At 35.7% G+C, this 25,928-nt stretch overlaps 1 non-coding gene across 1 annotated transcript; it reads right to left on the reverse strand.

The window, feature by feature from the left end:
• Positions 1-17,207: 17,207 nt before the first annotated feature.
• On the reverse strand, positions 17,208-17,312 carry LOC123387496. Its single transcript, XR_006601933.1, has one exon. It is a non-coding gene; the product is annotated as a U6 spliceosomal RNA (small nuclear RNA).
• Between the last annotated feature and the right edge of the window lie 8,616 nt (positions 17,313-25,928).

Raw genomic sequence — 25,928 nt, forward strand, 5'->3', positions numbered from 1 at the left:
AGGCAAAGAGGCAGTCAGAGAGGAGGAAGCAGGCTCCCCGCTGAGCAGAGAGTCCCATGCGGGGCTCCATCCCAGGACCATGGTATCATGACCTGAGCCGAAGGCAGAGGCTTTAACCCACTGAGCCACCCAGGTGCCCCTAGAATCCTATTTTTTAGATGGGTACATGTGATCATCTCTATTATTACAATTCTCGACATATTTGGAATTATTACTATAATTTAATTTCTATTTTTAATTTTTCGTGCCTGCTTTTCCTGCCTTCTATTAGGCAAATAAGTTATTTTAATCTCTCCTCTCTACTTTTCTTCCTTTTGGTTTTGAAGCTTTAAATTTATTATTTACAAGTATCTTTAATATTTAGCAGTTTTACCTAACTTAATGAAAATTAAATGAATCACTGTCCCTATGTTTCTAACCATTGAAAGGAGCACTTCCTCATATATTAGTAAGTTATTTCTACCTTTATTCATACTTTTTCTAAGTTATTGATTATGATTATTTATTTATAGTGTTTTAGATTTACTACTATATACAGTTTTTCCCCTTACCATTATTTTTTGTACACAACTTATTTCTTCTTGAGTAGCCCTTTAATAAAGGTCTGTGAGGAGTAAAAAAATTCTTAGGTTTTTGTTTTGCAAATGCCCTTATTTCACTCAAATGTGAATGAATGTTTTATAGAATTTTGTAGTGACAGTTCATTTACTCTGGCTGCCTCTTAGCATGTATTATTGCTAATAAGAAATCTGTTGTCAGTCTGATTCTTGTCATTTTGTAGACAAACTATTTTTCCTCCTAGGAACTTAATGTAGTCTCTGTGTTCATGAACTGCTGTTGTAGCATGAGGTACCCAAGCTTGTATTTCTTGTTACTTTTCCTTGTGATTCAATGTGCTTCTTCAATGTGAAGACTTGTAACATTTTTAATTCTAAAAAATTCTTACCTATTCTTCCTGCAAATAACTTTTTCCCTTCATTTTAAAATTCTCCTCTTCTGGGACTTTCTTAAATATATATTGTGACTTTCCTTTCAATGACATATATTTTAATATTCTCTTTATAATTTTTATCTCTTCTGTTCTCTGTTTCTTTCAAAGTGATCTCTTCAGATTTATACTTTTCAGTTAATTAATTCAAAAGATGTCTATATATCCTGTCCATTTGCTTTATAATTTCTATGACTACATATGTATATATTTTTCTTTTCAGAAGGTCTGGTAGATTATGTCACAAGACGTCTTATAGTTTTTCATGTAGTACATTTCCTCTTTGTGATTTACTTTTCTTCAAAAACATATTTAATCAAGTTGAACATGCTTATTTTACAATCCTTCACGTTATCCTTTTTTTCTTGGGCATTTTGGGGGTTATTTCTATTTCTTCAGGTTTTAATTCTTTTTTTGTTATTATTTATGCTGGCTCATCCAGGTACTGTGGGATCTGACATTTGTACAAGTTTTGGGACTTTCTGTAAGGGAATAATACAAAATTACTAATTCAAATTTAGATGTTAAAGTAAATATTTCTTTAAAATGATAAATGGCATCAGTAGGGCAAGGAGTTAAGATGGCAGAGGAGGAGGGGGACTTTAAGTTTGTCTCATTCCTTGAACATCAATACATATAACCACATTATTCTGAACATCCAATAAATCAATTGGAGGTCTGAAAGAATAAAAACTAAAAGTTTACAAGTAGAAAAGCCACCACCTTTTGAAAGGTAGGAGGTGCAGAGAGTTGATTTGGGGGAGATTAACTCTATATATGGTGGCAGGAAGGGAGCCCCCTGATCATGGAGGCTACCACAAAGTATAATAATCAGCAGAGCACAAAATATGAATTTTTAGAAGTCCACTAACATGAGGGATGGTGCTTTAGGTGGTGCAGTGGAGAGGAATCCCAGAAGTGAAGAGGTCTGACCCATCATTCTTGGGTCACAAGAATGATGGTGCCAATATGCTACACTGTTGCCAGGCATAGGAGCAGGGATACTGGCTGAGAGTAGTGAGTCTTGGTGCTGACTTTCTGCTGTGTTTTACATAAATATAAACTCCAAACTGCTGTGTGATCATGCAACCACTTTCCTGGAACAGCCTGGGAAACAGCAAAAGCCTGGTGAGACACTCCCCCAGAGGAACAGTGTGGGTCTGCACCATGGAAATCCCTAAAATTTCACATTTTGAAACTCAGTTGCAAGCCTGAGAAAACACCTTGGACACAGGCAGGGTGAACACAGGATTCGACAGAAACTGGGGACAAAAGAGGAGTGATTGACTGGTCTTTTGTGAGGGCGCCCTGAAGAGTTGGGGGCCTAAACTTTCAGCTACAGGGCTAGGGAGTGGGGTGCCACCATATTCATCCCATCCTTTAGTGCTGAAAGTCTTCAGGGAGCAAAACAGCACCACCTAGTGTAGGCAAGAAATGATACACGAAGACCTGCCCTCCCCCCACCCAACCTGGAGGCACCTTTCCACTAAGGCAAGTCCACCTGAGAATTAGTGCAAGAGGCCCCTTCCCCAAAAGACCAGCACAAACAACTTGCTGACACCAAGTCTACTGATCGTAGCGTTCCGTAAAGCTCCAGCTCTAGGATAAATAGGACCTAGTTTTCTTTTTATGTTTATTCTTTATAGTTTATTATTTCTCATCATTTTTTTCATTTTATTTTCTTACTTTTTAATTCCATATATATGTTTATTTTCATTTTATTTATTTATTTATTTTTAAATTTTTGGATCTAGATTATTTTAACAAGCAGACTAAAACACACACAGGATCTTTTGCTTTTCTTTCTTTCTTTCTTTTTTCTTTTTTTGGTTTGAGAGTTTTTGTCTTTGTTTTTTGCTTTTTGTATTTTTTCTTTCTGACTTTCTTTCTTTTCTGGACAACATGATGAAATGGAAAAATTCACCTCAAAAGAAAGAACAGGAAGAACAAGAAGTAGAACTGTAGAACTCACAGCCAAGGATTTAATTAATAAAGATATAAGTAAGGTGTCTAAACAGAATTTAAAATGATTATATGGTTACTAGCTTGCCCTGAAAAAAACGTAGAAGACATTACAGAATCCCTTATTGCAGAGATAAAAGAACTAAAATCTAGTCAGGCTGAAACTAAAAATACTATAACTGAGATGCAAACCCAAATGGATGCCATAAAAACAAGAATGGACAAATGAGAGGAACAAATCAGTGGTACAGAAGATAAAATTATAGGAAATGATGAAGCTGAAAAGAAGAGTGAAAGAAAGGTAATTGGTCACGAAGGCAGACTTAGGGAAATAGATGACCTATTAAAACATAATCAGATTCATATCATGAGTCACAGAAGATGAAAAAAGAAAAAGAACAAAGGGCAGGATATTTATTCAAACAAATTATACCTGAAAATTCCCCTAATTTGGGGAAGGACACAGATTTCAAAATCCAAGAAGCACAGAGAACTCCCATCAAATTCAGCAAAACCATCCCCAAGGCACATCATAGCCAAAAACACAAAACACAGATACAAGGAAATAATTCTGAAAACAGCAAAGGAAACAAAGTCCTTAACCTATAAGGGAAGACAGATCAGGCTTACAGCAGATCTGTCCACAGAAACTTCACAGGCCAGAAAAAAGTGGCAAGATATATTCAACATGCTGAATGGGGAAAATATGCAGCCAAGAATTTGTTATCCAGCAAGGCTGTTATTCAGAATAAAACGAGATATGGGGTTTCCCAGACAAACAAAAACTAAGGGAGTTTGTGAGCACTAAACCATTCTTGCCAGAAATTTTAAGGGGGACTCTGAGTGGAGAAAAAAAGACCAAAGCCACAAAGACTAGAAAGAACCAGAAAACATCACCAGAAACACCAACTTTGCAGGTGACACAATAGAACTAAATTCATCTTTCAATAACCACTCTGAATATAAATGGACCGAATGCTCCAATCAAAGACATGGTGTATCAGAATGGATAAACACACACACACACACACACACACACACTTACCACCTACATGCTGCCTAGAAGAGACTCTTTCTTTTTTTCCTTCTCTTTTATTTTACTTTTTTTCTTCTTTTCTTTTTCTTTCATTCTTTTTTTTTAGAGAGAAAGAAAGCACAAAAATTGGGGGCTGGGGTGGGCAAGGGAGAGGAGAGAGAGAATTCCAAGCAGACTCCATGCCAAAGACACAGCCCAATGTGGGGCTTGATCTCATGATCTTGAAATTCTGACCTGAGTTGAAATCAAGATTCAGCCACTTAACTGACTGAGCCACCCAGGCACTCCAAGACAAACTAGATTTTAAAACAAAGACTGTAACAATAGATGAAGAAGGACATTATATCATAACTAAAGGGTCTATCTATCAAGAAGATCTAACAATGGTAAATATTTATGCCTTCAATCAGTTAATAATAAACATAAAGAAACCAAATAAAATACAATAATAGTAGGGGACTTTAACACCTCACTTACAGCAATGGACAAATCATCTAAGCAGAAAATCAATAAGGAAACAATGACTTTAATAACACACTGGACTGGATGGACCTAACAAATATATTCAGAACATTTTATCCTAAAGAAACAAAATACACATTCTTTTTGAGTGCACATGGAACATTTTCCAGAATAGATCACATACTGGGTCACAAATCAGCCCTCAACAAGTACAAAAAGATCAAGATCATATTGTGTATATTTTCAGACTATAGTGATATGAAACTTGAAGTCAACCACAAGAAAAAACTTGGAAAGACCTCAACTACATTGAGGTTAAAGGACATCCTACTAAAGAATAAATGGATTAGCCAGGAGATTAAAGATGAAATAAAAAAGTACATGGAAGCAAATGAAACTGAAAACATAACATCCAAAACCCTTGGCATACAACAAAGGCAGTCCAAAGAGGGAAGTATAGTGCAATACAGGCCTACTTCAGGAAACAAGAAATGTCTCAAATACACAACATAACCTTATACCTAAAGGAGCTAGAAAAGAAACAGCAAACAAAGTCTATAGCCAGAAGAAGGGGAATAATAAAGATTAGAGTAGAAATAAAAAATACAGAAACAAACAAACAAAAAATAATAGAATGGATTCATGAAACTAAGAGCTGGTTCTTCAAAAGAATTAGTAAAATTGATAAATCCCTAGCCAGAATTAACAAAAAGAAATATATATATATATATATATATATATATATATATATATATATATATCTCCAAATATATAAAATCATGAATGAAAGAAGAGAAATCCCAAGCAACACCACAAAAGTATGAACAATTAGAATAGAATACTATGAAAAATTATTTGCCAACAAACTGGGCAATCTGGAAGGAATGAACAAATTCCTAGAAACTTACAAACTACTAAAACTGAAACAGGAAGGAATAGAAAATTTGAACAGACTCATATCCAGGAAAAAAATTGAATCAGTAATCAAAACTCTTCCAACAAATACAAGTCATGAGCTGGATGGCTTCCCAGGGGAATTCTACCAGACATTTAGAGAAGAGTTAATATCTATTCTTCTCAAACTGTTCCCCCCACCAAAAAAAGAAATGGAAGGAGAACTTCCAAACTCATTCAAGCCAGAATTACCTTGATTCCAAAATCAGCAAAAGACCCCACTAAAAAGGAAAATTAAAGCCAAAATTGCTCATGAATACAATTCCTGATGATGCAAAAATTATCAGTAAAACACTAGCAAATTGAATTTAACTGTACATTAAAAGAATTATTCACCATGATCAAGTGGGATTTATTCTTGAGCTACAGGAGTGATTCAATATTCACAAATCAATCAGTGTGATACCTCACACTAACAAAAGAAAGGATAAGAACTATATAATCCTGCCAATAGATGCAGAAAAAGCATTTGACAAAATACAGCATCGATTCTTGATAAAAATCCTCAACAAAGTAAAGATAAATGGAATATACCCCAACACCATAGAGATCATATACAAAAGACCCATAGCTAATATCGTCCTCAATGTAGAAAAACTGAGAGCTTTTCTCCTATGGTTAGGAACATGACAATGGTGTCTATTTTCACCATTACTATTCATAGTACTGGAAGTCTCAGCCTCAGCAGTCAGTCAACAAAAAGAAATAAAAGTTATTCAAATCACCAAGAAGGAAGTCAAACTTTAGTATTTGTAAACAACATGAAACTTTACGTAGAAAACCAGAAAGACTCCCAAAAGACTCCACCAAAAAAGTTGCAGGATATAAAGTCAATGTGTAGAAATCTGTTGCATTTCTGTATACCAATAATGAGAAAACAGAAAAAGAAATCAAGGAATTGATCTCATTTGCAATCTTCACCCCCCACAAATAATAAAGTATCTAGAAATAAGCCTACCCAAGAGAGAAAAGATCTGTAAACCATGGAACACTTATGAAAGAAATTGAAGAGGACACAAAGAAATGAAAAAAAAAAAAATCTTTCCATGAATTGGAAGAACAAACATTGTTAAAATGTCTATACTACTCCAAAAATCTACGCATTTAATGCAATCCCTTTCACGTTACCATTGACATTTTCCATGGAGCTAGAACAAAAAGTCCTAAAATTTGTATGGTACCACAAAAAACACCAAATAGCCAAAGCAATCCTGAAAAGGAAAAGCAAAGATGGAGGCATCATGATTCCAGACTTCGAGCTATATTATGAAGCTGTAGTCATCAAGACAGTATAGTACTGACATGAAAAAACAGATACATACACCAATGGAACAGAATAGAAAACTCAGAAATGGACCCACAGTTATACTGTCAACTAATCTTTGACAAAGCAGGAAAGAATATCCAATGAAAAGAGATCATTTCTTCAACAAACAGTGTTGGAAAAAATGGGACAGCCGCATGCAGAAAAATGAAACTGCACCACTTTCTTACACCATACAAAAAATAAATTCAAAATGGATGAAAGACCAAAATGTAAGACAGAAAACCATCAAAGCCCTAGAAGAAAATACAGGCAGCAACCTCTTTGACTTAGACCACAGCAACTTCTTACTAGACATGTCACCAGAGGCAAGGGAACCAAAACCAAAAATGAACTATTGGGACTTCACGAAGGGAAACAAAACAAAACAACAACAACAACAAAAATTTCTTCTCAGAGAAGGAAACAATCAACAAAACTAAAAGGTAGCCTACAAAATGGGAGAAGATATTTGCAATCAATCTATCTGATAAAAAATTAGTATCAAAAATCTATGAAGAATTTGTCAAACTCAACACCTGAATAACAAATAAACCAGTTAAAGAATCAGAAGACATAAATAGACACGTCTACAAGAAGACATCTAGATGGCTCACAGACACATAAAAAGATGCTCAACATCTCTCATCATCAGGGAGATAAAAATCAAAAATATGATGAGATACCACATCATACCATTCAGAATCGCTAACATTAACAACAAAAGAAACAACAGTTATTGGGGAGGATGCCAAAAAATGGGAGACTTTTTGCAATGTTGGTGGGAATGCAAACTGGTGCAGCCACTCTGGAGAACAGCATGGAGGTTCCTCAAAAAGTTAAAAATAGAACTATTCTATAATCCAGCATTTGCACTACTAGGTATTTACCAAAAGGATACAAAAATACAGATTCAGAGGGGTACGTGCACCCCAATGTTTATAGCATCATTATCAATAATAGCCAAACTACAGAGACAGCCCCAATGTCCATGGACTGATGAATGGATAAAGAAGATGTGGTATATACATATATAATGAAATATTCTTCAGTCATTAAAAAGAATGAAATCTTGTCATTTGCAATAACATGGATGAAGCTAGAATGTATTATGCTAAGTGAAATAAGTCAATCAGAGAAGACAAATACATATGATTTCACTCATATATGGAATTTCAGAAACAAAACAGATGAGCATATGGAAAAGGAGAAAAAAGGAGAGAGGGAAACAAACCACAAGAGACTCTTAATAATAGAGAACAAACTGAAGGTTGAGGGAAGGAGACGGGTAGGATGGGCTAGCTGGGCAATGAGTATTAAAGAGGGCAGTTGTGATGAGCACTGGGTGTTGTATATAAATGATGAATCACTCAATTCTATTCCTGTAGCCAATATTGCACTATATGTTAACTAAAAATTTTAAAAAGATAAACACTAAATTTTAAGACTTTCAAATTCCCATTTCTTAACTTTACACTTACTTTATTTTTATTTTCTAGGATATGTAGCAAAAATAGTACAATGAATTCCTATATATCATTCACTTTGTTTTGTTACTTGTTAATACTTTGTGATCTCTCTCTCTTTTTTCTCCTGCTACCCACATATCTGGGGTGCCTGATTTCACAGGACGACAAACTTGGTAATGCAAACTCTTGTTCTGTACCTTAAAGTTACAGCATCAGGTGAGTTGCTCCAGTGAGCCATAGGAGTATGACTGGAAGCCATTCCTATACTGGGTCAGCTAGTAATAACTAACCTATACAAGAAAGTGACTGAAGGTCACATGAATATAGTCCAGTAAACAAAAACTTCTTTTAGGTAGATTCAAAAAATATTTAAGGTCTCTCTCCCACCACTCAACACAAAAGGAACTGTGACAGAGGGGAAATTAAAGCAAAAAGAGAAAACAGTTTAAATTGATTACACTTATGATATGGTGCTTGAAAATTTTATGAAGTCAAAAATGGCCATGAGGACGTATTATCAAGGCCTTTCCCCGTGACCTTTGAAAAGACATATGTGACTAAAGAGCCTTGAAATGTCAACTTCTTTAGCTTCATGGTAAAATTGTCTCTTCTGATTTTCTCCCATGGTGGTTTATTTTATGATATGATATGTCATTTTTAATTGGGAACTCATCTTCAACAGGATTTTAATTTTTCAAAAATTTTGAGGTGTTCATGAATACCTTGTTAAATTTCCTACACAGCATAACAGAATATTATTCTGCTGAAAGCCTTGGGATTTTCCATAGTCTTCCAGATTTTCTGGAGGGAGTGTGGTCTTATCCCACCTCTCACACAGCTCTCTGATTTGTCTCTTACCTCTACATGGACTTTAGAAATGGCCGATATCTGGTCTGAAAACCTAGTGGATCACTACGGTACAAGTCTTCACCACTCTAGTTTTCATTTATCTCTTTATTCCTTCCTTATGGAAATTTCTTCTTGTTCGAATAAGTCTATCCTACCATATTGCTCGAGAAGTTGCCTCTTTATCACGATACCATTTTCCATCTTCTAACTCACTATGCCATAATCAGGTTGACTTTTAATTTCTTTAATTCACCCTACTCACTCCTGATCCTGACCATTACCTTTGCAGGGGACACTTCACTAACTTCTAATTGCCCTATTAATCTAGGTTCAAATGTTATTTCCTAAGAGATGATGCTGATACACACCATACATTTTTATTTTACCACAGCACTTATTGCCATTTGTAAAGATATATTTCAGTGATGGATTAATATCTTTCATCTCCACTAAAATATGCATTATGGTATGGGGTGTTGAATAGGATATCTCTTTTGGGGGCAGAGAAATTGTTATTTGGACTCATGACTGAGAACAAAACCACTCATTCAACTTCCTATGTTAAACTCTGGCAGAACCAGTTCCGTATAGGAAATCAGAGTATACCAGATACTATATGCATCATATTTTTAGTCTAATTTGGCTTTTCTTATAAACAGTGTGACTGCTAAGATAACCAACATTTTTCACCACCAAATAATTTTTCAGGGAAATAAAAATACATAACATTTTTTAGCTTTGACTGTGTGTTTTACATGCTTTATCTTATTTAATTTCCATAAACAATCTTAAAGAATTGAGAATACTTATTACTAAGAGCACTGACTAATGTAACCTATATAATGTAACCACTATAATGTGAACTTCAAGATGGTTAAATTACTATATTTCAAGTGGGTAGGCCTCATTATTAATCATATCACCAGTCAGATGAGTTTTCTAAAAAGAAAAAGGAAACAAAGAATATGCTAAACACCAGAAATGCCAGAAGTCACCTCTTTGTGTTTCAAAATAGGCATAGCATATTTTCACTATACAAAAGTTCCATAATTATTTGTTAAAAAAAACCAATAACTTTTGACAAAGTTTTGATTGAAATTGTTTGTGTGATTGTATATTTTGGTCTGAATAGTTCTGGATTTCGCAAACTAGTAAAATTCTAAGCAACACAATATAATGAGTATCTATTATTAGCATTATTTCTTAAAAAAAAAAAGTCTTGTCTTTTAACACCAAAATTTAAAAAAAAAAAAAAAGCACAAGCTCATAATAAAAGAGCCATTTAATTTGGAGGCAACAAAAATGGTTGCAAGTAAGAAGTTTGTAGCAACACAGGCTTAACCTCAAGAAATAAGAGAAATCTCAAGTAAGCAATTTAATGCTACCCCTAAAAGAACTAGAAAAAGAAAAGCAAAGTAGAGAAAAAAAATAATAAACATCAGAGTAAAAATACATGAAACAGAGACAACTGAAAAGACAATAGAACAAAATCAATGAAACTAAGAGCTTATTCTTTGAAAAGATAAATGGGAAATAACAAGTGTTCGAAGGATGTGAAGGAAAGGAACCCTCATGCCCTGTTGGTGAGAATATGAATTGCTGCCGCCACCAAGGAAAACAGTATAGATGTTTCTCAAAAAAATTAAAAATAGAACTATCACATTATCCAGTCATTATATGCCTGGCTATTTATCCAAAGAAAACAATAACACTATTTTGAAAATATATATGCACCCCTATGTTCATTGCAGCATTATTCAAACAGCCAAGATATGAAAACAACTAAAGCATCCACTGATCATTGATGATGTATATGTGTATTTATATAGCTACAAAGAATACTACTCAGCCATATAAAAGAATGAAATATTGCCATTTGAAATAACATGGGTAGACCTTAAGGGCATTACACTAAGGGAAATAAGAGAGAGAACAACAAATATCATAGGATTTAACTTATATGTGCAACCCCCAAAACAAATGAGAAAACAAACTGATGGTTACCAGAGGGATAAGGTGTTAGGAGTAGGCAAAATGGAAAAAGGAGGTCAACAGGTACAAACTTCCATTCATAAGTCACCAGGATGTAAGGTACAGCATGGTGACTATAGTTGGTAATACTGTATCATATATTATGTAGCTTTATATAGTGCCTGGGGAAACTGGATTTATTGTGATGATTATTCCACAATGTACACAAATATTGAATCTTTAGGTTCTAAGCCTGAAACTAATACACTGTTTTATGTCAATTATGTCTCAATTGAAAAAATACAAAAGAACTAATATTTAGGTACTGCTAGCACAGGAAAGGGAGTTGAACCTCATGTGGCTTAGACATAAAATCTTGAAAAGTTAAATATTAAGAGCCATTTCCACTGAAGATTAATCAGAAAAGAATAACCATTTCTGGTTTTATAATAGGATTTGATTTGCACTGAACCTTCAGGAATGCACTGTGCTAGGAGAGAGGCACTGCATCTTTTTCATGTGTTTCCCTATTGGCAATGGAGGAGCATAGAGATGTAGACACCAATTACCTTAGTCTATAATAGCAAATGATGTGCCCTTCTTAATTCCTTCACAGAAAACGTGCTACGAGTGCCATGTTAACGTCTTCTCCTAACGTATCTCTGAATTCTAGATGTACAATGCTGAGTGCCACCCAGTGCTTCTTAATGCTTTCTTCACAGCCTGCTATTTTCAGCTTCATTCTTCACGTTTGTTTTAGCTCTCAGACATGTCAACATGTTCCCTTCAGCACTACATATCATAATAGATCTCTCTGAAAGTGACAAAAAATGCTCATAAAAAAATTCCCATGCAAAATTATAATGCCACACTTTGGAATAAATGCTGTCTTGACTGGTTAACATATTTCCAGAAATATTCTAAAATAATTATCTTTATGCCCCGATTTCCTCATTTGGTTTCCCAGTGCTTTGTTCTCTGACCTTGTTGTGAGTAAAATGACTGTTTCACATATGTTCCATTCTTCTTTGGAAAGAGAGAACATTGTTACTTTCTGAGCATCACAGTGATGCATGCGTTGCTGTTAGGGAGGGCAGCACATTCTCCCGGGGCATAACCCTTCCCCAATATCTCAGAAAGTGACATTTATTTTTACAGGTCATGAGTGTAGCTTTTACCTCATAACACTGTATGGGTTCAGTGCATCTAAACAACACAAGTCAGAGAGGAAGAAAATGGAATGCACAATGTTATCAATGCCATTCATTCTCAACACCATGAATGCTGATCCAAGAATGGGAGTTGGCAGGGACCACGAAGAGGGCAGTCCACAGGGTCAAGAAAAACCTTTGTAAACTGTCTTCTTAGCCTCTCAATTGTCTAAGATGCAGAGAGGCCTAGAGTGGAAAACTGTTCATTGGGCAGGACAAAACATAACTAAATGGTGCAGCATTTGGTAAGAAAGATTAATCTGAACAGCATTTTTCATCCAGAGATTTTATTATGGTTTTTTTTTTTTTTGTGTGTGTGTGTGTGTGTGTGTGTGTCTTATTCTCTCTTGGTTTTCTAAGAATACATGTTGATTAGCCCTTTGAAAATAATCTAATCTAAACTAGGAAAGAAGGTAATTTCACTGAAAAAAAAAAAGCACCTCTGTTCCCAGTGAGTATCTTATATGCCACACTCCTGTTACTAAAAAAGCATACATGTCATGAATGGAATAGTTCCATAATTATCTCCTTTGATGAGGACTGCATGGTCATAACACCATCGTACGTATATATTTGTGTGTGTAAGCCTATATACACACTATGCCTATATACATAAACATAGGTTAACATTAAAATACATATGTGTGCATACATCATACATATAGTATATGCACATATAGTATGCACATATTATAGTATTATTGTACTATATACTATAGTATATTATTATATATAGTATATACATGGTATATTATTATACATAATATATGCATTCATACCATATATACACATATATTTATATATGCATATGCATATATAATACTTTTAATGTTTTTATAAGCTTGACATTTTTCCATAAAATATGCAAAAACCTTTGCCTTCAGGCCCAAGTAAAATTTTGCTGACAGCCATCTGGTCACTTGTTTATTCCCTGCCTAGAAGTACATAGTTCTATTTCGATTGTTTTCCTACATTATGTGTTTACAGAACTAGCTTTCTAGAGTTCCTTGGAGAAAAAATTTTAAATGGATATTGGTCTTTTTTAATCTCAATACATAGCACTTGGATTTATATTGGACAATTTACACATAAAGACATACTATTATTTATATATACAAATGAGACAAGCAATTCAAGAAAAAGTCATTCACGAAAATGTTGAAACTTTCCAGTTCCAGATTCTGATCTTGTTTCTATACTCAAAATAAATATGAAAACCTATGTCATATTATGCCCATCTATCTGAGGGTGATTAAAGCATGAAGGTCAGCTCGAGTTATATTGGTAACTGATTTTCCCTGATGGCTCAGTGGAGAAATGATTTAGAAGATACCATTTCAGCTTACCACTTTTAACATTGAATGTTACAGGGTTGATACTGTTTGATAGGAAGCAGGAGGTGCCTAACTTTTGATTGTTTAATTCAGGTATTCATGCACTTATTTATGTTTATAGAAAATATGTATTGGTTCCTTCTCTCAAAAATATTCCCTTTAGTTGGAAGAGACAGCAAAATCAACAGGCATTTATAATTTGGAGTAGTGGAGGTAAACTTCTCAAAATAAAGGCCACTTGATTCTCTTTTGCACTTAGGGATGGGTGTCCAGGATCCTATCTTAGTTACAGAGAGTAGGAATTAACGAGGAGTAACGAGGTAGCTGGTGTTCATTAGGGTTTTTTAAGGGGAACTATCCTGCATGGCAAGTGTTAATATTCTCATTTTCCAATGGAAAAAGAAAAAAAAAAGAGAACTTGGAAAAGACATATAGTTACGGTGAGGTAGAGGCAGAATTCATGTCCAGGTCTGAGTCACTCTAAAACTCATATTATTGCCTATTTTTTTTTAATTGACTCTTACTATGCCAAATTCTCTATTTAAAGGTGCAATACTCAATGTCATAATTAGTGCACTGAACTGTGTATCTGTGCAGTTCTGGAATATTCCGTACTGCAGAGTTACTACATTCAACAGCCAATATAGATACATATGTATGCTATGCAAGTTGTAAAAGAAATAATAAAGAAATAAATTTACAAGGTGCATGCTGTACTTTGATGATGCCAATTTGTTCTCCTTCCCAAATGCTGCTAATGTCACTGTCATCTCTACTGCCAGAGGCATTTCTGTATAACCTGTCTGCTGCCATGCTCATTTAGAAAGGGAAACCTATCAGTACAACAGGATAGATATTTCTCTCCCTCCCTTTCCACTACGAGCTTCATTTCAAAAAGCTGTTTGTTTTGTCCTAATTGTAATTGAGTGAGTCTTTGTCATCCATCAATGTCTGCATTCCACAATCTTCACAGTCTTGAGGTTGATATCTTATATTCATCTGGGGTAACAGCAACAGCACCAAATGACACACATAATAACTCTGCTTAAAGCTAAGTTGGTTCACTCAAGGAGGGGCTGGCACCTGCAGAAATCATGTGTTTGGTCTTAGTCTCACACGTGCTTCCACAAATTCAGGGCTCTTATCTTCCTGCTCTCATGCAGCTCGTTGGAGAAAATAAGCAGCCTATGTTGGAGACGCAGGGCACAGCCTGACCGAAAGGATCAAGCCCAGAAGGGCAAGTGGTGGCAAGGCAAGGGGTGCCAGCCCCCAGGATTCCTTGATCCTGACTTAGTGGCTCTGGGAACACAAACCAAACTCATGAGTATCTTCAAGATTAATTCTGCATAGCCTAATAAAAATGAAAGGGCATGAAGCAAAGGAAGGAAACAGCATATACAGATGGCCACCTATATACCAGGCACTGTACCGGGCATTTTGCAGAACGCTGTTTTATTGAGTCCTCACAACTCTGATATGAAAGCACTATTTGACCCATTTTTATCATTCAGAAATTCAAAAATTGGCCAAGGTCCCATGGCAGAGCTATAATTCCCATTTGAAGTATCTCCTTCAAACTTCTTCTTTCTGTATATGATAGGCAGGCAACCTACAGTGGATAGAAAAATTTGTGCTCAAGAAATCCCTCTATCGCCTCTGTCTTCTTTTCCTGCTTATTCCCCTAAAATAAACTGTTCTTGCCAGTTGACTGTTTTGATCTTCAAGGAATCTGACCTGGTCTGTGGTTCCTTTTCTAGGCCTACTTAATCCTGCAAGTTTGCTCACTAATAACTGAAGCTGGGAGTTGCGTTAGGGTCATGTGCCTTCCAGGTGCTCAATAGAGAAAACAATTTCTAACTGCCGTTTTTAGGATGTTAAGAAGTACAATCGACAGAACACTTGAACCAAATGCCCTGACTGGGTGTCTGTCCTAAGCCTGCTGTCTTACCTCAGTGATCGGTTAGATGATGGGGACGCAGTCAAGGGTCCTTCTCTTGTCCTTTTGAGGTTGAGCTCAAAGCTAACCTTTGCTAAATCTTCCCACAACCTTGTTCTTCTTCTAATTGTTTAAGACTACAGTTACCATCCAAGCAGTTTGCAGCCCACACCCTTAGGTCTAACCACTGTAATAGAAAAATCAGAAAAAATGAGTAAAAGGAGTAATTTGCATTCCAGGATCTGGGAAAATGGAAAAAAAAAAAAAACTGTCTGTGTTTCTGAAAAGGATATATGGGAAAAGTCATAAGCAAAAATGGGATGTGGTGGTTTTACCATAGTTACTATTACCATTGGAGGAAGTCCTAGTTTCAGTAGATCCCAATCTGTCTCTCCCCTGTCACCCTGCCCGCCGCCCCTGTCTTAGGGCTTCTAGGAGAAGAAATGCAATTACAAAATGCACTTCTTAAAATGCTAGCTTCGGTGCAGGGGATCTGGGTTATCCCTTCCAACCTGTAGGCCTGCCAAGATGATACACATTTATTTTCACTTTTGCAATCTTAGCTGCCTCTGTTCTCTTGCCTGTTTGAAATTTACTGATCTCTTTTTCAGTATTTTTTTAAAATGACTGTTTCTCTTTTTCTGAATTTTAACAAGTTATTTCTTCATTTTGAATCCTGCCTTACTACTTACTCCAACCTCAGAGCAAACACAGACTATAAGCGACTGTATGAGTTTTATCCTGCTGAGTTGAGTAGGTCTGAGTAGAACAGCCCCTAAATGCTGAAAACGCTAGGACCTTAATAATCATGAGAACTGCTAGGTAAATATAGCCACTGCCCCTGTACTGTTGTGGCTCAGTAAGTAATTATAGTTCTCATGTGTGATTTTATTCTTATCAGAGAGTTATGGGGACTCTATCACTGATTGCTAAAGTAATGGGGATAATTGACGGGTATGTCAAATATCAGTGGTCAGCTCCATAAGGTAAGCATTCTCAACAAACTGTTAGTTTAGTCCAGAATATTGTTGTGTGGGTGCCATATTTCTTTTCTCTAAGATAGGTGGTAAAAAACAAAAACAACGATGAGCATGAAGTCTGGTTATGGCTTCCTTCTTAAAATGACCAGACAGCTTGAAAAAAGTACCTTGAGAAAATTACTAGCTATCTGGAAATCTGCCAGATGATAAGGGCCCCAAAATGAAAAGACATAGCCCAGAGTTACGTGAGAGAGAGACTTGAAAAGATATCATCATAATATTCTGTCCTGACACCGTTTTAGCACATTTCAAGATATCACGGTTACACAGAAGATTGAGAGGTTAGGAGGAGCGTCACAGAATATACCTTCTGTGCTAAAATACAACATATGTGAATTGGGAGTAAAGTTCAGGAATCTAATACATTGGAGAATCATCAGGGAATATTCTGTAGTGGATTCTCTCTGGGGAAGAAAGGGAAATAAAGAGGGTATTGGAAGCAATCAAAGTACAAGGAAACTGCTTTCTACCCTAAGGAATAGACAGGTGTTTAGAAACATGTAGTTACAGGGACAGACAGCAGTGTAAGTAGATACTACTTCTCGCACACACTGTGGCTTCTTAGGAGTCAGAAGAGAGAGAAAGTATCTGCCTAAGAGTGGTGAGGTGTTCTGCTAGGCTCTATAGATGCACTGGCTTGAGGAACAGGATATGAAAAAAAAATGTTGAATACCAAGGACTTGGCACATAAAATGTTAGAGGAACACTTCACGAATTTGCGTGTCATCCTTGCGCAGGGGCCATGCTAATCTTCTCTGTATTGTTCCAATTTTAGTATATGTGCTGCCGAAGCGAGCGGATTGGGAGGGAGACAAACCATAAATGACTCTTAATCTCACAAAACAAACTGAGGGTTGCTGGGGGGGGGGTGGGAGAAGGGGGTGGGATTATGGACATTGGGGAGGGTATGTGCTTTGGTGAATGCTGTGAAGTGTGTAAACCTGGTGATTCACAGACCTGTACCCCTGGGGATAAAAATATATGTTTATAAAAAATAAAAAATTTAAAAAAAATGTTAGAGGAATGTTAAAGTAGTTGATTACAGTATCTGGGTTGAGTGCAAAAATAAGAGTGGTCAGTTGGGGATTATTGATGTGGACAAAGTAGCAACTTGAGTTCTGCTTATGTTTACAGCAGAGTGTGAGTGAACAGGGAAGTAAAAGGGAAGGAAAAATTAAAAAGGCAAGTAAGAGAACAAAGAGAACAGTCCACTATGTGCAATGCACAGTAAAGTGTCTTCTGTGCTATGATTCTAAGAAAGTCGTTAGATACTAGACATGTCAATTCAGAGATCTTGAAATTAAACAATTCCAAGAAAGGACAACGTTCAGTATTTCACCTGTGGCTTCCACCTGTAATCCCCATGCCAGGAATTACCCTTAATATTATACCTTCTGTGAATCTCAATTTGGCCTCAAGATCCTTCTTGGCCCAACAATGTAGTTAGCCATTAGCAGATACTGATAGGAGAGAGAAAATCTCATTGCTCTCCCTGATTTAAGTAACACTTCATTGAAATTGGAATGTGAGATGATTCCCCTTTGCTGTCTCTTATTTAAGGTGCTGGCTTTGTGGGAAGGAACTACTTATTTCCATTGCCTGTACCATTTCTTTTTGCAATCATTTTTGTGACAAAAGATTATTCTCCAAACTATTTTCTACTGGTGCCAAAGTTTTCACCTGTGAAACTAACTGATCGTACTATATGGCGGTTTGTGAGTACCCATTCATTTTAAAAAAGATTGTTCAAGGAGTTTATGCAACTTGTTTCCTGAAATGGATAGTGAGCTTCCAAAAGAAATTCCTATTTATTTTACATTCTCCTCAGTGCCTGACCCCCGTCGGAGTACACAGCAGGTACATAATAAATACTTGTTGACTTAGTTGAATTTCAAACCTTTCATAGAAGCCGTTATGATTTAGCTAAAGAATGTTACAGCCTTTAGAAGGGCTAATTACAGCCTATAATTTGACTGACCTGTGCTGGTTCTGAAGTACTTAGTGGTAATAATACTGTTTTTGCAAGATGGATATTTTACTGTTGAGCCTGTCTGGTTTGAGAGGCTCGCTGTTTTATGGTCTATGTGTGGTGATCATTTGGATGTAATGATCAAATGGGGGTTGCCCAAATTGATCGTTATAACAGGATTCCACTGTAATTACATTTCCATAAATGATACTCAAATTCACTGGGGAAATCAACAACCCCTTGGTGTGCCTACTTCCAGCACTGATTATAAGTTCAGGTTCTATAGCACTTTCTAAACAAAAGGTAATTAAAATTTTACAGCCCATAGTTAAGCCAAAATGAAAAGGCAGCTTTTTGTTCTAGATTCAAAAGTGCTGCTCTTTGTAGACATCAGAAGACAATTCTATTTAGAAGAACAGACAAATGTTTGGATCTTATACAGATTAATCAATGCATATTATTGAGACGATAGAGAATAAGCATGTTGGAGTCAGAGACTCATGGGTTAAAACTTAAAGCTGCATTACGTCTATATCTTTGTCATCTTGAGTAAGTCATTAAACCTCTGAATTTCAGTTTTCCCATCTTTAAAATTGGGATAAGGCAGTTTCTGCCTTACTAGGATTTTAAAAAATGCAATCACCTATTGCTTATAGAGTACTGACTACACAGTGCTGGCTGGACATGTTAGTAAGTGCTCAATATACCTTAGTTATTATTATTGTCATTTAGATTTCTTTTCATATCCAGCCATCTTTTCCCTAATAACACCATAAGAAACGATATTTTTGTTCCTTTGCCCTGGCAAAAGTTAAATGTTTCCAACCCCATATATGCCAATACCTGGCATCTTAGTTCATTAATTCTTCTGTTCTGGAATTCTCTGGTTTAGCCTCCATGTCTCAGACATATTTGATCATTTTCATTTATAAGCAGAAGGTTTTGTATCTTATCAGATTAATTGTAATAGCCCATAAACTTCAGATTCTCCTTGTCCTAAAGCAGCTATCACTATAAACATGTAAAAGGTCATGGGATGATTCCAAATGCACATTCCCACAGTGCCTTCCCACAAAGGATGCAGGAGGAGGCATTTTCACATCATCTAAATACCATTATGCCATCAAAATAACATTTAAGATAATGTACCAGCTCTTGAGCCCTTTCCAAATGTTAGGAATACTTCTCAAGCATTGCATTTTAGTCTAGAAATTACTCTACTCAGCAGAAATTCAGCCAACAAAAATCATCCTCTCTAAATAGAAACAAACTAAGGGTAAATGTGTCATCCTTTGCCACCCATGTAGTCTGTACCCCTTCATCAAGATTTATTGGTGGGCTGTGTTACCAAATTCAAGTGTCAATAAAGCCAGTTATCAGTACACTGAAAGGAAAAACTTACCGATATTCCCATAGACTGCCTTTAAAAAAAATTATTTTCAAGAAGTATATTTAAAAAGAACTTGTTCTAGTAGTAATCAAGACTCAGAAAAAGTAAAAGCTTCTGTCCAGACATGCCCACTCATTTTTATTCTTCTCTTAAATTATTATTTCTGGATTAGTTTGACAATGAGAGAAAAATGAAAGACTGATGGCCTTAAAACAATGACCTCTCAAACTGTGGGAACTCTTATCAAGTTATACCACCTGAACATATTCCTTTGATTAGTTTTATTAAGTAAGAATAACTTCAAAGGTAAACATTTTATATAGAAGAGGGAACACACTAGTATTCTTATTGCTTACAATTTACTTTTTATAACATACATTTTTCTTCAGAGTTTTATTGTTTCTGGTTCTTTCTTACTCTTTGGATTTCTACTTTGATTTTTGACTTTCTGAAAAATCCCTATTTTTTGTTGCTCCTCCCAGTAATTATTTTTTATATATTTTATTTACTTTTATAAAATCAATACTATTTTTGAACGGAAGTATAATTTTGTTCCTGACTGCTACATCTTGTAATGAAGAATAGAATCCAAAATGATTAACCTATAGACTAAATTTTCCATTTTAGAACATAGGTCAATCATTTTACTCATTGAGTGTTTTCTGTGTCTCATGCTTTGTGCTAAGTATTGGAATTAGAGTCAACAAGCAGGAAGTAACTTCAAAAAATGTCAGAGGAATATACTATTAGTTGAATTGTGCTAGCTTCTTTAATCACATTGTTTATGTATAAATTGTCTTATGGTCTAGTTTTTGATACCTCTTGTTATTTAACAAACTTCAAGATAAACATCAAATTTATTCTTTGAGGTCCAGATTAAATCACAATTGGAGAGTTCTCTATAACTTCCCCAACATATTTTTACTGATAATATCTGTTCAAGGTGAACATCTAAGGCAATCCACCAGTCAATAGAATCTAGTTAATACCAAGGTGTTTGATCCTGACATTTTATATAATATATATACCATATAAATTATACATTATAATGCATTATACGCTGTATTGCAACAAATTTTAAGATTTTAAATGTTGTTGGATTTTAATTAATTGACAGAAATCGAAATTTTTTGTCACTGTCAAAAACACTTGGAAAGTCAAGGAATTTTCTAGCTAATTCTTCATGATACCCTTTCTCAACTACACTTGCCCTCATTTCAAACCCAATTTCATTTCATACCTGAGTCAAGTTTTATGTTGTAGGGACATAGAGGGACATTTAATTCTTTTGATTCAATCTAGGTTTTCAAAATAAAACATAGGTGGGATATAGGGGCTTAAAAACCTGTTCTTACCCTTCATCTCTCTCCTAATTTCCCATTGAGATTATCATAGCTGGAAATGGAGGAAGTCCTGATACATCTTCATATCCAGACCTAATTTAGTAGGTACATTAATGGTATATAACTGTTTAAACAGAAGGTGGTAGAAAACATTAAGAACCAGGAGTCTTGGAAATATGCTATACTTCTATACTTTTCAAGTCTAGGAGGAAGCCAGTGAGGGTGACAAAAAATGATATCCTAGGAGAATCCTCTCAACACAGGGAGTGAGATATTCTGGTCAATGTACAATGCCCCATTTTAGGAAAGACTGATACTATTATTTCTTTCAGTAGAGACAGCACTAGTATCTTCTGCAGTGCTGGGATGAGAACAGCCTCTCTGCATTTGTACCTGAAAAACATGGCAGTTTCACTACTCATGACTTTATTAAAAGAGTTCCTGATTTACAATTCATTTGATTTACAGCTCATTTGACTCACTGAAAAACAATTTACTTCCTTATTTTCACCGACTTCCTGTCCATCATTCCTTGAGAGACATCAAACCATTAGCCAATTCAAACATGACCAGCCAAGAAACCAACACAATCAGTTTAAGTTGATACAATAAATTACAAGAGAGGAAACCAAGTCAACGAACCTTGGTGGTGCTGTGCAGGTAGATCTATTGGAATAAAACAAAAACAAAAACAAAAAAAAAAGAAAGAAAGAAAAGAAAAAAGAAAGAGAGAAAGAACAAAAGAAGGAGGAAGGGAGAAAGGAAAGAGAAAAAGAGAAAAAAAGAAAAAATGAGTACAACTGTAATGAAGTCTTTAGATGAAAGATAATTAAACATAAGAATATATTTCTGCAATGAAATAAGACATATTATTTCACTTTAAAATTAGAAAGATGAATTAACAAGTAATATAGTTCAGAAACAATTTATTCTTCATTTATTTATTCATTTGTTTAACAAATAAATCACCTAGAACTTAGTGTGTACCAGGCAGAGTGTATTTAACAGACTATAAGATAGATGGCCTTACTCTTACGGAACTTACATTCAAGTGGGAAGATCAGAAGTATACAAGAGACCACAATATAAGAAAATGAGAGGTTGTATGAAATACTGTGAAGATAAGAAGGGTACTAAAATAGGGAATAAAGGAGGAGGTCTCACCTTATGTAGGGTTGTAGGAAAATCCTTTCCACATGGTGCTAGCACGGTCCCAAAGAATTGGAGGGATTTGGCAAATGGATATTATTCCAGTCATAGGAAACTATGCCTGAGATCCTTGAGACAGGAAGGAGCTCAACTGTCCTGTGAACTATCAGTAGGCTAGTTAGAAGACAGTGAATGTCAGAAGAATGATCAAGATGTCTTAGGAGAGGCAGGCAATAGGAGAGGATCAGGCAAGGATTTATAAGTTTTACACGAGTTCAACTTTTAAGCTTCAAAAAAGAAATAAGGAATCTTATGTTGGATCACAACATTATAATATTTTAATTATTAAAAGATGATGCTGACAGTTATCTGGAAGATAGTTAGTCAGGCTGTTATTGCATGGAAGTGGACAGGGTAATTAAGAAGCTATTGCAAAATGCAGTGTGTGGCTCAATGATGTTGGATTGAAGAAGGTTGTTGCTGTGGAGACTGTGGTAGATTTAAGATACGTTTTGGAGATAAAACCTACTATATACATGCTGATGTGGCTGGTGAGAGAAATACAGGGATTGAAGATAATTTTTTAAGAGTCTGGTTTAAGAAATTTGGTATGTGGTGGTGATATTTAAGGAGATCATAAAGACTGGACAAAGAAAACATTTAATGGGGAAGGGTCAAGGACAAAAACTGAATTCTGACCATGGTAAGAGTGAGATGCAAAAGAGTCATACAGAGATATTAAATAAGCGGACATGAATCGAGGATGCAAAAGAGATAGGTGGTTGGAGAGAAATTTGAGAGCTACTAGAATGCTGATTGTATTTCAAGTCAAGGGATGTATGGAATGACTCAGAGAAGGAGGGAGAGTGTGTGTGGACACATTGTGAGAACAGTTTTTATGTGAAAAGGAAGGACAACTGGATAGAAAGCAGGGCTTTCTGTAGGTCAAGTGACACTTTTTAAGATGAAAAATATTAATTTCTATTTATGTGATGCTATGGATCAGGCACTATGCCAGTTGCTTCAAATTAATAAATTATTTCATCTTAACAATATCAAGAGACAAGTACTATTGTTTCCTCCCTTATTGGAAGAGAAAAGAGATTTAAAACAAACATGATTAAATTACCCAAGGTTCCAGGGTTAAAAATTGGGCAGGGTGAAGTTTTAAATCTCCGTAGTCTGATTCTAGAAGCGCCATGTTATATTCCCTGCTACTATAGCATGGTTGTGTGCTGATATAGGCAAATATCAGAGAGAAATGAATGATAATACAAAAAAGAATAACAATATGAGAAGTACTAGGATTTATAGCACAGATGGAATATTTGCCCATTCCAGTAGAGGCAAAAGCAAAGAGAAGAGGGGCATTGGAGTTACTTGCAGATTTTGTAGTAGGAAGATGAAGAAGATCTCTTTAATAGATTCAGTACTCAGGGAAGTATGGTGCTTGCCCTCAGTGAAAAGGAAAACAGTGTAACCGTTCTTTTTTTTAAGAGAGAGTATGATCTCCCTGATATGAGGAAGTGGTGATGCAACATGGAGGCTTAAGTGGGTAGAAGAAGAATAAATGAAACAAGATGGGATTGGGAGGGAGACAAACCATAAGTGACTCTTAATCTCACAAAACAAACTGAGGGTTGCCGGGGGGAGGGGGTTTGGGAGAAGGGGGTGGGATTATGGACATTGGGGAGGGTATGTGATTTGGTGAGTGCTGTGAAGTGTGTAAACCTGGTGATTCACAGACCTGTACCCCTGGGGATAAAAATATATGTTTATAAAAAATAAAAAATTAAAAAAAAAAAAAGAGAGAGTGAGAGAGTGAGTGTGTGTGCAGAAACACACAAATGGAGGGAAAGGGGAGAGAGAGAGAGAGAGAGAGATGGAATCTTAAGCAGGCTCCATGCCGAGATCATGACCTGAACCAAAAACAAGTGTTGGAGGCTTAACCGACTGAGCCACCAGATGCTTCAGAGATACAATAGTTCTAAAGAAAGACAACATGATAGGAAATAGTCATTTTGGATAATATCTACCTTGGAAGATCAAATTGAAGATATAATCATCAAAGCAGAACAAATTCACAAAGAAACAGAAAATATGATCAAAATAATATGAGATGAGGAAGGGAGTTCTGGGATAGCTAATGTATGAATAATGTAATTACTAGGGGACAAACGGGAACAGATGAGAAATAATGAACAAAGGAATAATAGAATACCAGTTCACTGAACTGAAGAAAAAAGCTTGAAATTCCAGAAAGGACCATTGAGTTCCAGACATCATTAATGAGGCATACACACATATTGTGCTAAAACTTTATAAATTTTAAAGTTGTAGAAAGAAAAGAGTAAAATGTTTTCTAACTTCAAGAAGGCCAGTGAAGACCCGGAGATAATGGAATAATACTTTCAAAATGTTAAGAGAAAGTTATAATTCACCTGAAATTGTGATTCCAATAAAACTATCTTTAAATAATGGAGATAAATAAGGACATATTCAGAGAAACAAACAAACAAAAAAATAGGAGTGTTTACCAGCCATAGAAGTTCATAGGAGAACATTTCTTTCTTTTTTCTTTTAAGATTCTATTTATTTATTTTAGAGAGAGAGAGAGAATGCATGCATGAATGCAGGTTGAGGTAGGGGCAGAGGAAGAGGGAGAGAATCTCAAGGAGACTCCTTACTGAGTACAGAGCCCAACACAGGGTTTGATCTCACAGCCCTGAGATAATGACCTGAGCTGAAATCAGGTGTTAGCTGCTTAACCAACTAAGCCACCCACGGACCCCATAAGAGGAGGTTTCTAAGGGAAAGAAGAAAATGAAACCAGAGGGAAATGTGACAGAGACAGTGCTGTGTGTTCACTATGCCATTTCTGCTATAAGGTGATGGTGGTCAGCTGGAGGGTGCACCACAGGTTCTGACTAATGAGCCATGAGAGGGAGGGATGGATATGCAGGACTGGTGGCGCATGTAATCTCAGAGTAGTAGCACAACAACACCAGCTTGGGTCCCAGACTGGTTTTAAGAAGACACAACTCCTGTCACATTCATTGACATTGAGTGTGAATGAGGAAATTCTGATGATTAACCCATGGAGATCTCAGGGTTAGTTGGTCCCTTCCTTATCACCTGCCTATTCTTTTATAAAAAAGCCCAAATTAAGAAAATGATAAAGAAAGATGTTGGCAGACATGTAGGAAAATCTAAATAAATATTTGTAGTTTTGTACTTAAAAAAATAATAAAAGTGTATAATTTGTACAGTTAAAAAATATCAGAATTGAAGTAGTGTTGTAGTTTATGAATGGAATCTATTGTGTCTTCTTCCTGGCTCTGGGCTAGACTGTATTTTTTAGCTCTTCTTGTAGTCATTTGTGGCCATGTGACCAAGTTGTTCTCCATGATTTTTTTTCCCTGGTGGCTACTCAGAATGGAGATAATCTACAAGGTCATTTTGGGAATCACATTTCAAAATGGTGAAACTAAAGCTGGAAGCAGCCTAAACCCTGAATCACAGCTAGAAGTGACTACCAATATCTTTTGTGGTCTAACCTCGG

This window comes from Mustela putorius, unplaced genomic scaffold (genome assembly GCF_011764305.1).
Source record: "Mustela putorius furo isolate JIRA1106 unplaced genomic scaffold, ASM1176430v1.1 tig00003853_pilon_pilon_pilon, whole genome shotgun sequence".
NCBI classification, from domain to species: domain Eukaryota; kingdom Metazoa; phylum Chordata; class Mammalia; order Carnivora; family Mustelidae; genus Mustela; species Mustela putorius.